The sequence below is a fragment of the Thamnophis sirtalis genome, unplaced genomic scaffold (assembly GCF_051295495.1).
Source record: "Thamnophis sirtalis isolate CommonGarterSnake01/CBP01778 unplaced genomic scaffold, rThaSir2_p1.2 scaffold_3, whole genome shotgun sequence".
In the NCBI taxonomy this organism is placed as follows: Eukaryota; Metazoa; Chordata; class Lepidosauria; order Squamata; family Natricidae; genus Thamnophis; species Thamnophis sirtalis.
The window spans coordinates 85,192,998-85,205,697 of NW_028261383.1; the positions used below are offsets into that span (position 1 = coordinate 85,192,998).

The 12,700-nt window shown below is 37.6% G+C and overlaps 1 protein-coding gene across 3 annotated transcripts in view; it reads right to left on the reverse strand.

Moving 5' to 3' along the window:
- Window positions 1-12,700, reverse strand: part of SGCD (sarcoglycan delta) — a 468,122-nt gene that overhangs the window by 136,357 nt on the left and 319,065 nt on the right. The gene's annotated exons all lie outside the window — the stretch shown is intronic.

Here is a 12,700-nt window from a genome sequence, read left to right on the forward strand (position 1 = left end):
AGGAGTCCCATTACTATGATTTTATAAAATCGAGGTTGCGAAAAGAAAATCACAAAATCTTAAGAGAAAAAAACTACATAAGCTTTGCTATTCAATCATTCTTTTGGCATAGGTTTTGTAAGAAAATTGTGTTTCAAACAAGCTAAAATTAATGTCTCTAAATAAGACATTTATTCAGGTGAACTATGTCATCTGGGAGAGAAGCTATAAAAACGAAGCATTCTGCATACTGACTGACCCTCTTTCTGTCTGCATAACTCACTTTTTTTGTTTATTAATAACCTCATTTTGCCCAAACAACCTTACAAATATCCTATATAGTTAAATATGCTTATCAGAATTCTACAGTAAAAAACAAATAAAAATAATGTTCAAGTGCCGAAAAGCAATTTACCAGAATGAATGCTTTTATACCCTCCCCCTTAATCTGTAGCTTTTTGTTTTACTTTCTAAAATTTAGCACAGGGCTGAGCATCATTCTTTTGTGAATGGCTACATCTCCTTAGAAATCTATAGATGACCACATGTAAATGAATGCTAAGGCTATTATTGCTTTCTCTTTTGCATCCTTCTTCTTTTATCTCCTTTCACATGAACTAGATTAGAATTAATTTCTGTTGACAAAGATTTGAACTGATAGTCTACAGAAAGTTTTGAAGTTAGGCTGAGGACTAATCCTTTCTCTAGCCATTAAATTTGATAGTGAAGCAGATTATCAAGAAACTTATTGTCTGCAATACCAAGCACTAGTTAAAAAGATTCTTATGGTTTAACTGGTGGATCCTACGCCCTTGAAATTCTGTTTCTAATGATCCTGCCAACAACTCTAGTATCCAGAAGTTTTGAAATAAAGTGCATGGATAGTTATTTGCACACATAGGCCAATGGATAGTTATTTGCATGGATAGTTATTTGCACACATAGGCCAATGCATATTAGGCCTCTGCTTTGTGAACTGCATTACTTGTCATTCTGAGTCTGGATCCAATTCAATGTGCTGGTTTGTGGCATGGAACTGGGCTATTCGAGGAACTGCTTTTTCCTGTTTATATCAGCTTGGACCATCAGATCTCGCACAAAAGGCATGCTGCAGTTATCTTTGGCTAGGAAACAACATTTGCTGGGTTCCAGGAGATGTGTTCTTTCTGCTCTGGAACCCACTTTATGGAATATTCTTCTCCCCGAAATTAGATTTGTTCCATGGCATTCAATATTCTGATATATGTCCAGTCCTGGGTCTCCCATGGAACTGGGCGCTAATCTAGAATGCTCCATTGTTGAAGGAGCCATTTTTATTACTTCAAGTATGGGATTTCCAGTTTTTTTAGGATATTTATTATGACGATCTTTTAGATTTGTATTTGCTATTTTTATCTTCATGGTTTTTATCTATTGTTGTGCACTTCCAAAAGTCACCTTGGGTGAGATGAATGGCTATATCTATTTCATAAACAAACAAACAAATAAACAAACAAAGCTGACAGGCAGGACCAAAACAATAAGAAATAGTATTGCTTCTCCTTCAATTTAATTGTTTGGGTATGATTTAAAGGTTCTTGGTGTTGGAAAGAGTGGTGAAGTATCAGGGGATCCTGGTGAATCTTTTCTTTGGTTGCAGATGGCTATAAAATATATGGAATTACAACCATTCAAAGAATAAGGATTTGATATATGAAATCAGATGTTAATTACAAAGTTATAGGGATTACTAGCAAAGAACCATAAAACTAACTCTGAATTATAAATTAAATGATCATATTTGTATTTGCTATGGAAATGATTTATTCATATCCCACCTTCATTATTTTTTTATAAATAATTCTAGGCAGTAGACATACCTAATATTCCTTCTTCCTCCTATTTTCCCCAGAAAAACAACCCTGTGAGGTGAATTGGGCTGAGAATGTGTGTTAAAATTAGAAAGACCAAGATTTGGTAATACAATATAAAAATAAATAAAACAGAAAAACAAAAGAAAATAGAGTACAAAAGGCAGACAAAACTATCTAGGCTATATACTTATCTTCTCAGAGACTTTATGACATAAGAAATTTAGTGTGAATTCATTAGGCTATATGAAGTTAGCATTTAAGATACAAAATAATATCAACATTACAGCCACAACACTGTATAACTTTAACATTAAGGTTTAATTGTACAAATGGTATTTACTGACATTATTGACTATTAAGACTATCAGAGCAATATATTATAGCAGAATATGAATAAAATAAAACACTTAAAGTAGTTAGCCAAACAGTGTAGAATATTTGATATAATAAAATAAGCATTTACATTTGCTACCATAAAACTGTATATAATATTTAATGTATTTAATGTGATCCAAGATCAAACATGTGGAACACAAAAAGAAAGATCAATGCACACAAATAGCAAGTACTGAAATAGGAAAATAAAAACTCAGGGTTGGTATATAGAAATATATCCAAGGTAATGGAGAAGCTTTTTCTCCTAACATTAAAGAGTCTGATCAGTACACCCCACTAGAACAACCAAAGGTATTTTAACTCCAAGCATGCTTACAGTATAGTGCACAAGCTAGGATTGCTGAAAGCTAACTTTCAAGACAATGTTATTGGTCTACTCTTCTTCTCCTCCTGTTCTTAGCAACTTTATGGTGCTGACTGGGGAATTCTTGGAGTTGAAATCCCTGCATCTTAAAGTCACTAAGACTGAGAAATATTGATATAGGGAAGGCATTCAATGCAAATCCACATAGTTTAGATCAGTGGCTCCAACCTTTTGGGCACAGGGACTGGTTCCTTGGACAGAGGTTTTTCTGTGGACTGAAGGGGGTGTGATTTTGAATGCTCCCTGCATTCCATGGATGGAGCTTCACTGGTTTGCATGGCCCAGTTTCTGGCATGCAACAGCCTAGCACCAGTCCACCAACCAGGGGTTGGGGAGTCCTGGTCTAGATCAGTGATGGCTAACCTTTTTCCCATCGTGTGCCAAAAGTGGGGGAGTGCAAGGGAGTTGTGCATGGATGTGCCCACACCCATAATTCTATGTGAATGACCCCCGCGTTTGCACACGTGATCCCTGCCCCCGCGCCCACTTTTGGCACGTGATGGATCCATTTTTGCCCTTCCCAAGCTCCAGAGGCTTTCTAGGAGCCTGGAGAGGGTGAAAAAAGTCTCCCCTGCCTCCCTTGGAGGCCCTCTGGAGTCTTCAGGAGGTTTCCCTGAAGCCTCCTTATGGCAAAAAATGGCCCTATAGGCAACCTGGAAGTTCAGGAAAGAACTTCTGGTTTGCCCATAGGGGTGTTTTTCACCCTCTGGAGCATTCAGGAGGTTTCCCTGAAGTCTCTGGAGGGCGAAAAACGGTCCTAAAGGCAATCCGGAACCAGTTTGCCCATAGGGCCATTTTTCGCCCTCCAGAGGTTTCAGGGAAGCCTCCTGAAGCCTCTGGAGGAAGAAAAACAGCACAACACAGAAACTGGAAGTCAATTCCTGAACTTCCAGTTTGCACATTGGGTTGTTTTTCGCCCCCTGGAGCCTTTAGGGGAGCCTCCAGAGGGTGAAAAACAGCTGAAAACGAAGGGCGAAGTCAGCTGCCCAGCACGTGCATGTGCACTGGAGCTGACAGGGCAATGCTTTGGATATATTATGGAAAATGCGGAATTTTACTGAGCAAGGGGCATATTTATAGGATGCATAAAAAGGATGTTTTTTCACATACAGGTGAAAATGCTTGCCTATTCAATAAAGGAATAATATGGGTTTAAGGAAATTTTTGTAGATCCATAATTCTTCAAGTTTTCCCCCAAAAAACAAATCAAGTGTTGTTTGCTATCTGAGATCAAAAAGAAAAAGAGATAAGAGAAGTTCATGAATCATGTTGGCTTTTACCACTTCCATTATATCTTGTTACTTACTCACATGTCATCTATCCTAAGGTTCTGTACTCTAAATTTATGTACAGATCAGGGGTGGGTTCCTGCCAGTTCTAACCTCTTCTATAGAAGAGTTTCCACAAATCTACAGTGCTGTTTAGAACCGGTTCCGGCTCCCTCCCCCCTCCTGTCAGCACATCATCAAAATGAAGAGCGAGAGGAGGAATTCTGGGAGTTGAAGTCCACAAGTCTTAAAGCTGTCAAGTTTGAACACCCCTGGGATTTTTTTTCTAAAGGGTTAGGGGTGCAAGGGTCTTGTAACTTGACAACTTTAAGACTTGCGTGCTTCAATGCCAGAGTTCCTGAGCCAACATTTTGGTTGCTAAGCAAGAGAGTTGTTAAGTGTGTTTCACCACATTTTACAACTTTGTCACGGCCACCCAGTCACATGGCCGGCAAGCCACTCCCACACAGTCACATGGCTGGCAAGCCGTTCCCACAAAGCAGGCCACACCTACAGAAGAGGTTCTAAAAATTTTTTGGAACCCACCACTGGTACAGATGGACAATCTACAACCATGGATTGCATATAGCCTCTAATAACCCATTTAGATTCATTTTCCCTTTGCACATTTTATCTTTTCATGATTATAGAAGGAATATGACCCAGCAGTATAATATAGCAAACAAGTTAAATAAAATTTAAATCACATCAAGAGAAGCATAATTTCCATATTATTATTATTATTATTATTAGTGTTGTTCTTTATATTTATATTTATTATATAGTTAGTCCTCACATTTGCCTCATGATAACAGAAGCTTTTGTTCTTGCTTCATAAATATTGGTTTTGTATTCCCAGTGATCAAATCTTAAATTACTAATATATTTTGTCTCTTTTTTTTTAATTGAAACCAGGGTTTGAGATGCAGGAGAGAAAAAAAATGTTAATTTTAGGATTTTCAGAGATACACGGTCAGTAGGTAAATAGGAGGCAGCTTTTTGTAAGACAGGCGGATCTCTTAAGCTTACAGATGAATTATCCCAGCCTTGAAGTTTATGCAAAGAGGGAGAATTGTGTGAAGAATAGAAAGTTAGACTGGGAGGAGGAAGAGAAAGAGGTTGTTACAAAACCTATATAAAAATCCTGAATGTCAGTATGACAAGGGAGAAAAGAAAGCAAGGGAAATCAAAAGAAAATGCATTTAGAAACAATAGGGTAGAGAGCTGCTCCTCTGCTTTGAAAAGGGCTATCTGTGAGCAAGAAATGGGGAAAAGTATGAAGCTTTGGAGAAAACAGAAGAACAGTGGGCAACCAAGTCAGGCCTAAACAGCTTTACATAGGAAAGCAGTTTGCTTTACAAGAAGCAGTCTGTGGGTCTAAGCCAGGAGAAGGAAGACCACAGGAAAAAGGTCTGACTTTCAGTGTGTTTCTTTCCTCTCCTTCTCTTGGCAGACACAAGTAGAATAAATACCTTTTGGAAGGGTGGAGGAAAGCTGCTTTGCTTACTTGTTCATTCAACCAGGCAACATAGTTTAAAGTTTCTACGTTACCTGTGCATTAAGGACGTACTATTAATACTTCTCTACACAGTTTCTAATGATGGAAGTAAATTCTATTAAAGGTTCACAATACAAGGTGTATAACATTATTTTTCTTATTGGATGCCCCAACAAAGAAGGAAGACCCTTGTTCCTCCCTCCCTTCCTCATCCCACAATATTGTGAGCAGGTTTAGTAGCAGACATGAAAAGAAAAAGAGTTGAAAGATACCCTGCTTTGAATTTTTTGGAAAAAGTGAGGTGTTAACCTTGGATTTCTGATTTCAGGACTACAGTAGAGGTTGTATGTTAATTTATATTCTTAGCCATCATGATTATCTTAAAATCTTCTCAGTCGGGCATTGTTTTAGCTTCTCAGCTCTGGGAACCTAAGCTAGGTTCTTAAATCCACAAACCTAAAATTGTGCAGTTAATTTCTAATTCAAAACATTCAAAGTTCAAAACATTCTTCAAGATCCATTTCATCCTGAGCATTTTTTTAAATTATTACCATCTGGCAGCCAGTACAGGATAATAAAAACAAGGACAAATAGGCTGAAAAACAGCTTCTATCCCAGGGCAGTAACTATATTGAATTCTACTGTATAGTGCAATATTAATGCAATATCAGGTTTTCAGTTCAATTGTATAGAATGTGAAGGATGTGTGTTTGTGTTTTATTTTTATGATTATAATACACTGAAGATGGCATTTAATTTTGTTATACAAGGTGCAATAAACTAAACTAAACTAAAATTCAGTGGGGAAAAAACTTTCCAACAATCAGAAAAAATTGTATCCAAATTTCATTGCAGAAGACTGAAATAAGATTACTACTTCTAGAGGTGATTTAACTATATATTTTCAACACGGAACAAAACTTTTATTAAAATGTAAAGCAAACACAACATGTTAGAATTACATATAATTCTTTCCTTGTGATTTGTATGCACTACACTAAAACAGTAATTAGAGCCATAACATATTCTGTAAACTCAAGTATCTGCTATGTAATTAAAGAACACATATGGAGCTAATTCCTTCATTCTGCTGTTATGTTATATATAGACAGTGTGAGAAAAATGGTAAAGGATACATGCATTGGAAATGCCATTTCTGATGATATAAAGTTATAAAAGGCAAAGTTAATGGGTAATTTTGAACCTGCTCAAGCAGGACAATAATATTCATAGTAGATTTTTGACAAGAGTCAGCATTATCAGATGTACTTTTCCAACTTAGATAATAGATATTAGAGAAGAAAATCCTTTTCATTAATACTCAAGTTTATCAGCATGTTTATAATTGGAGAGTGCTTATGAAAAGTACTGTAGGCCTTTCCATCTTTCTCTCCATAACAGACTTTCAGAGGTAGAAAAAAATATGAAATAAAATATGGAATGCTTATAAAAGGAAGATAATGGGTAGTCCCATATGATGTGGTCCTTGTCTGCATGATTTTGATTCCTCTGGAACATTTAACCTATTTGTGGAGTTGATAAACAGTTGGCTCATCTAAGAATGAGCATTATTGGGAGCTAGTTTGGACTAGTGGTGCTAGTGCTACTTATAAAGCCCTACATGGCATCGGACCTGGGTACCTGAGAGACCGTCTCCTGCCAATTACCTCCCAAAGACCAATTCGATTGCACAGGCTTGGCCTTCTTCAGGTTCCATCTGCCAGCCAATGCTGGCTGGTGACCCCCCGGGGGAGAACCTTCTCTGTTGCTGCTCCGGCCCTCTGGAACAAGCTCCCCGTGGAGATCCGGACCCTTATTACCCTCCCGGCCTTCCATAAAGCTACTAAGTCCTGGCTGTTCCGGCACGCTGGGGGTTGTTGAAGTACCCACCCCCGTTTCAATTGTGACTGTTGTGGATTTTTAATATTGTTTGTATTGTCTTATTTATTCCTGCCCTGTTTATTGTGAGCCTCCCAGAGTCCTCCGGGAGTGGGCGGCATACAAAACCAATAAACCTAACCTAACCTAGTGGTTAAGGCACCAGACTAGAAAGCAGGAGATTGTGAATTCAAGTCCTGCTTTGGCCATGAAAGCCAGCTGGGTGATTTTGGGCCAATACACTTACTTTCAGCCCAATGGTATGAACAGGGTTGTTGTTGTGGGGAAAATAGGAGAAGGAAGGTATGTGTCAACTCGCAAAGCATCCCTGGCCTGCTCTCGAATTGCCATAGGCAAGGCGGGGTGGGTGGGAAGATGAACTTCGCAGCTGCATCATGGAGCTGGTATCTCAGTTAAAACAAGGCACATTCCAACTGATACCCTGAGGTCGTCTCCATGGAAACCCAAAGTGCCCAGGGGGCAGTGACTTTTACAACCCCCAAAATTGTGATTGATGACACATATTGGAGGGAGAGGGAAATAGGGTCAGAGGCAAAGCATGAATTAACTAAGGTCAGAGTTGGCTCCACCTTGATTTCATTTTTTTAAAAATTAGGATTACTGAGGAATATTATCAACAATTAGCAAGTTTTCTTGGCACTCAAGAGTGAATCAATTTGGTCCTGAAGATTTAGAATCATTAAAGAGATTTTTCTTGTTCATCGTTTTATTGATCTGAAATTTAATTTTTCATGTTTTGTTTTATATTTCTATCCATAACCATCAGATAGAACATCAACCTCTTGTTTGAAAAGCCAAAACAAGATTTGAATAGCTTTGCTTTTTCTCTGTTTAAATATAAAGGTTCCCCTCACACATGTGCTAGTCATTCCCTACTCTAGGGGGCGCTGTTCATCTCCGTTTCAAAGCCAAAGAGCCAGCACTGTCCAAAAACATCTCCATGGTCATGTGGCCATCATGACTAAAAATGCCGAAGGCGCATGGACGCTGTTACCTTCCCACCAAAGGTGGTTCCTATTTTTCTACTTCCATTTTTTTATGCTTTTGAACTGCTAGGTTGGCAGAAGCTGGGACAAGTAACGGGAACTCATTCCATTATACAGTACTAGGGATTCAAACCACAGGACTGCCAATTTTTATGATCGACAAGCTCAGCGTCTTAGCCACTGTGTCTGTTTACCTATTAGTAATTTACCTATTAGTAATTTACTGATTACATTAAACAATGTCAAGACCTGGCTGTTCCGACAGGCCTGGGGCTGATGAGTTCCCAGCCCCACTTGAATTGTTGCGATTGTTGCGTAGTTTTTAATCTGTTTTTGTATCTGTTTTTTGTCTTGTTCGCTTTTTTGTATTTCCCCCTCCCCATTTGTTTGTTAGTCGCCCTGAGTCCCCCGGGAATAGGGCGGCATACAAGTATAATAAACATCCAAACAACTGATATACTGGCATGACACAACAAATGCACGCCCGACAAATGGACGCTGACAAAATTGCTGTGACAAAATGGCAACATTGAAAGCACGCCCACTAAAGCGCGCCAACAAAACCGTGCCCACAAAAGCGCGATTAGGGTTTTAGGTTAGGATTAGGGTTAGGTTTAGGGTAAGGGTTATGGTTGTTAACGTTGTTACCGTTGTTTTCGATGGCGCGCTTTTGTCGGCGCACATTTGTCGACGTGCTTTAGTGGGCGCGCTTTCAACGTCGCTGTTTTGTCACGGCGGTTTTGTCAGCGTGCATTTATCGGGCGCGCATTTGTCAGTGAACTATATACTGGTTCCTTTTTGTTGTTGTTCTGACCTAGGCTTCCTGATACAGTAAAATGCACACAATTAAGTCCAAAAACCCTCTTTTATTGCAAAGGCTGTGAATTATATTCATTCACAGCCCGTCATGAGTTCCAAATTGTAGTAAAGAGTTCTACAGCAGGCTGCCAAAGTCCTTCGGGATAAGGCTGATAAGCACCCACCTTTATCTTCTTTGAAAAGGCTTCCAAATACTTAAGTGGCAATTAGCTTGGCAAGGCCACATGGAGTAAAGAGTCCTAATGTATTTTCAGAGGGTAAACTACCATTAACCAAGTTGCTTCCTGCAAAGGCTCATGTGCCTTTGCTCCTCCTTTATGTCCGATGGGAGGGGCCAATCACCTCCAAATCTTACTTCCGAGTCATCCCTTCTGTTTTAACTGTACTTGCCTTCTGGCAGCTTTGCGCATGTGCACACTGAGAACAGGGAGAGCCTGTTTGCCTCACTGCTGTGTGACTATGGAGGCTCCGGAGGCAGCAAATAACTCCCAGATTGCTCTGGCCCCCTCTCTGCCTCCAATACAGAACCCTCGTCCAAGCCTTCCCCAGACTCCAGGACTGGCCCATGTTCCTCCCCAACTTCCTCACTGTCCTTGCTCTGCTGCGAGCTCTACAGGCTGCTGGCGGACCACAACAGTTATCTCAGCATCAACATAAGCTCATTTTAGCATTCCTAAAATGAGGCATCCATGGGAGGGGGGGTGGATTTTTAAAAAAAGGAAAGTCATGGAATGACATGTCCCTGCATTTTCACTTTTAGTTGACATGTCCCCCTGCAGGTACCATTTGCTCCTGACACCTACAGCTCTTGACGACATATTCCAGTTTCTCTATAATAAATAGCTTGTTTTTGGATTTTTTTTAGTAGGATTTTTTTTGTGAAATTTGGATTCTACTGTTGTCCTGTATTTTATCTTCACTAGAATAATTAGCAAATATGATTTTCAGGACCACTTTTTTACAACATGGCCACATGGCTGTTGGCCAAATGTAACTGAACATCTACCTGCTGGTTTTCAAGACTTTTGTTTTCTTCAAGCCACCCTTGAAAGTTGTATCCTTGTAATGAAAAATCCTATTTAGACTCAGTCCTATTTTACATTTAAACATCCATCATTTTAGCAAAAGTACATTACACTATATTTGGAATATAATATACTATATGTAACACACTACTTCTAAATCAACAAGTAATAAAAAAAAAACACAATCAGGTAGCATTTTCAGAAGGTGTTTAGACTTCATACAAAGACATATTTGAATACTTTTTGCAGATGCAGCCATACATCATAATCAAATATAGATGAGATCTATCCTTTTGTCTCTATGAAAGAACCAGATTCAGCAGAAACGATTTGTCCTTTCTTTTTACATATTTGGTTTGATTGTTTTATTCTTGGCTGCTATTGCTTATTCATTGAACCACACGAGAAAAATGAATCTACAGGGTAAAATTACTAGTTGAATATATCCAGGATTAAGAGAAAACAGAGGAAAATAGGCAGTTTTAATGATAATTAGAAAGAATACCAAAGTATAAAAAAAAATCCTTATCATCAAATACATTTCGCGCACAATATGCATACAATAAACATATGCTCAGTAACATCTGCCGTTATCTCATTCCAATTTTTGCTTTGTTCAATGGGCACATTGGAATGCTAAACTGGCCAAACCCATTTTCAGCTTGGAGAATCTTATTTTCATAAACTCATTCGTTTTTGGATATTTCAAGTCAATGTTCATCTTAAGTGTGTGAGTAAAAGCCAACCGGATTTGGATACATTCCATTTTGGTTTATAGTCTATTGCCATAATTTCATTTCCTAAGGTAGATGTAAAACCAGCTAATATTTTTGTCTCCTGGCTGGAATACGTAGCTCACTGCTGGATTCAACTTTTATTTGGAACCTTGGCCATTATGCTATTTGCTTTAGGGCAAAATCCAACAGCCATTAAATGACTGTAGACCAATTTCTTAAGCAAAGGAAAGAAAGTTTAAATTGTGCTTTCTAGTTAATTTTGCAATTAGCTTAGGACTAGTAAATACGTTTTTAATGGCAATCTGTAACATAACCTCTACAAATAAATCAGTTTATTTTAATAATCCTTCCCCTTTTGCTTTCTGTATAAATATTATATTACATTTCTTATATTATTCTTTAATTATTATTATGGATACAGTGATTTTATCTTAAACTGCTCCCATGTCAGACCACAGTGCTATGATATACTAGACAAAATTACTGTGACTCTTAAATATATTACTATTTTAAACATATATAAAAGCATTTAACTACCGGCATATATCAAGCTAGAATATGAATTTGAAATGATTAATTCTAATCAATTTTATATTAGCTTCCCACTTTGAAAATTGTCCCCAACAGCTAGTAAAATATTCATGGTAGTTAGCAATAAAAAGTCTTTAGGAAATAGCATTAACTATACTTGTATAGTTAATATTTCATAAATAAACATAAAATGAATATAAATAAATTCTATATTTTCCATGCTATTAGGATCTTATGATCATTCCAAATGCATCCTTGTATTTATAATGGAGCATTGTGTTCTAATGGAGTATTCTGTTCTAGTAGATACTGTAAAATTATTCATTATTAAAATGAATCCTGTCTGTATTATTGCCACACTCTTACTGATAGCAAGATTTTATTCACTAAATTAATTCACTAAACTAATAGGACTATGAACTAATAGGGCTTAAGCAACAACATGACATTACATCCCACCTATTCAATTCCTTCATTATTGAGAAATTATTTAATGCTGTAAATAAACTTCTCCCAAATCCTATAAATGGAGGGAAAAAAAAAATAAAACCATTATTTCTTATAACAACATTGCTAATAGGAGAACCATGCCAATTATTATTAAAGCCAGAATCCCTTGAAAAAGGATTATTTGGGGATTCTGAATACATGAAAAGAGATCACAAACATATAAAATGCAACAATATTTTTCCTGTTAAATTCTGGATCAATAATATTAAAGTAGACAAGAAACATGAGAAGTTATTCCTCTGTCAATTGACAAAAGGTTGTCTATGATATTAATAAGTGAGTAATTATTCCCTATCTATATTAATGCTCAATCAAACCAGTATTGATAGTTTTTCTACTTCTTTGTTAACAAAATGAGCAAGAAGTAACTTTTCTGATAAATAAAAACAACTTTTAATGAAAACAGAAAATGAAAAGAAATTGTCATGCATTCCTGCACAGACACACATGGAAATAATAAAGGTGTGGATAGCATTTATTCTTTCTAATCCAAAGTGCACGGCAAAAGCTTTTTTCAGGGTTTTCAAGTGCTACTGTATAGAATATAGAATAACAGAGTTGGAAGGGATCTTGAAGGTCTCCTAGTTCAACCCTCTGCTCAGGCAGAAAACCCTAGACCTCTTCAGACAAATGGTTATCCAACATCTTTAAAAAATCCAGTTTTGCATCATTCACCCTTCTGGAGGCAAATTGTTCCACTGATTAATTGTTCAGGAAATTTCTCTTAATTCTAGGGTGCTTCTCTCCTTGATTAGTTTCCACCCATTGCTTCTTGTCCTGCTCTCAGGTGCTTTGGATAATAGCTTCACTCTCTCTTCTTTGTGGCAACCCCTGA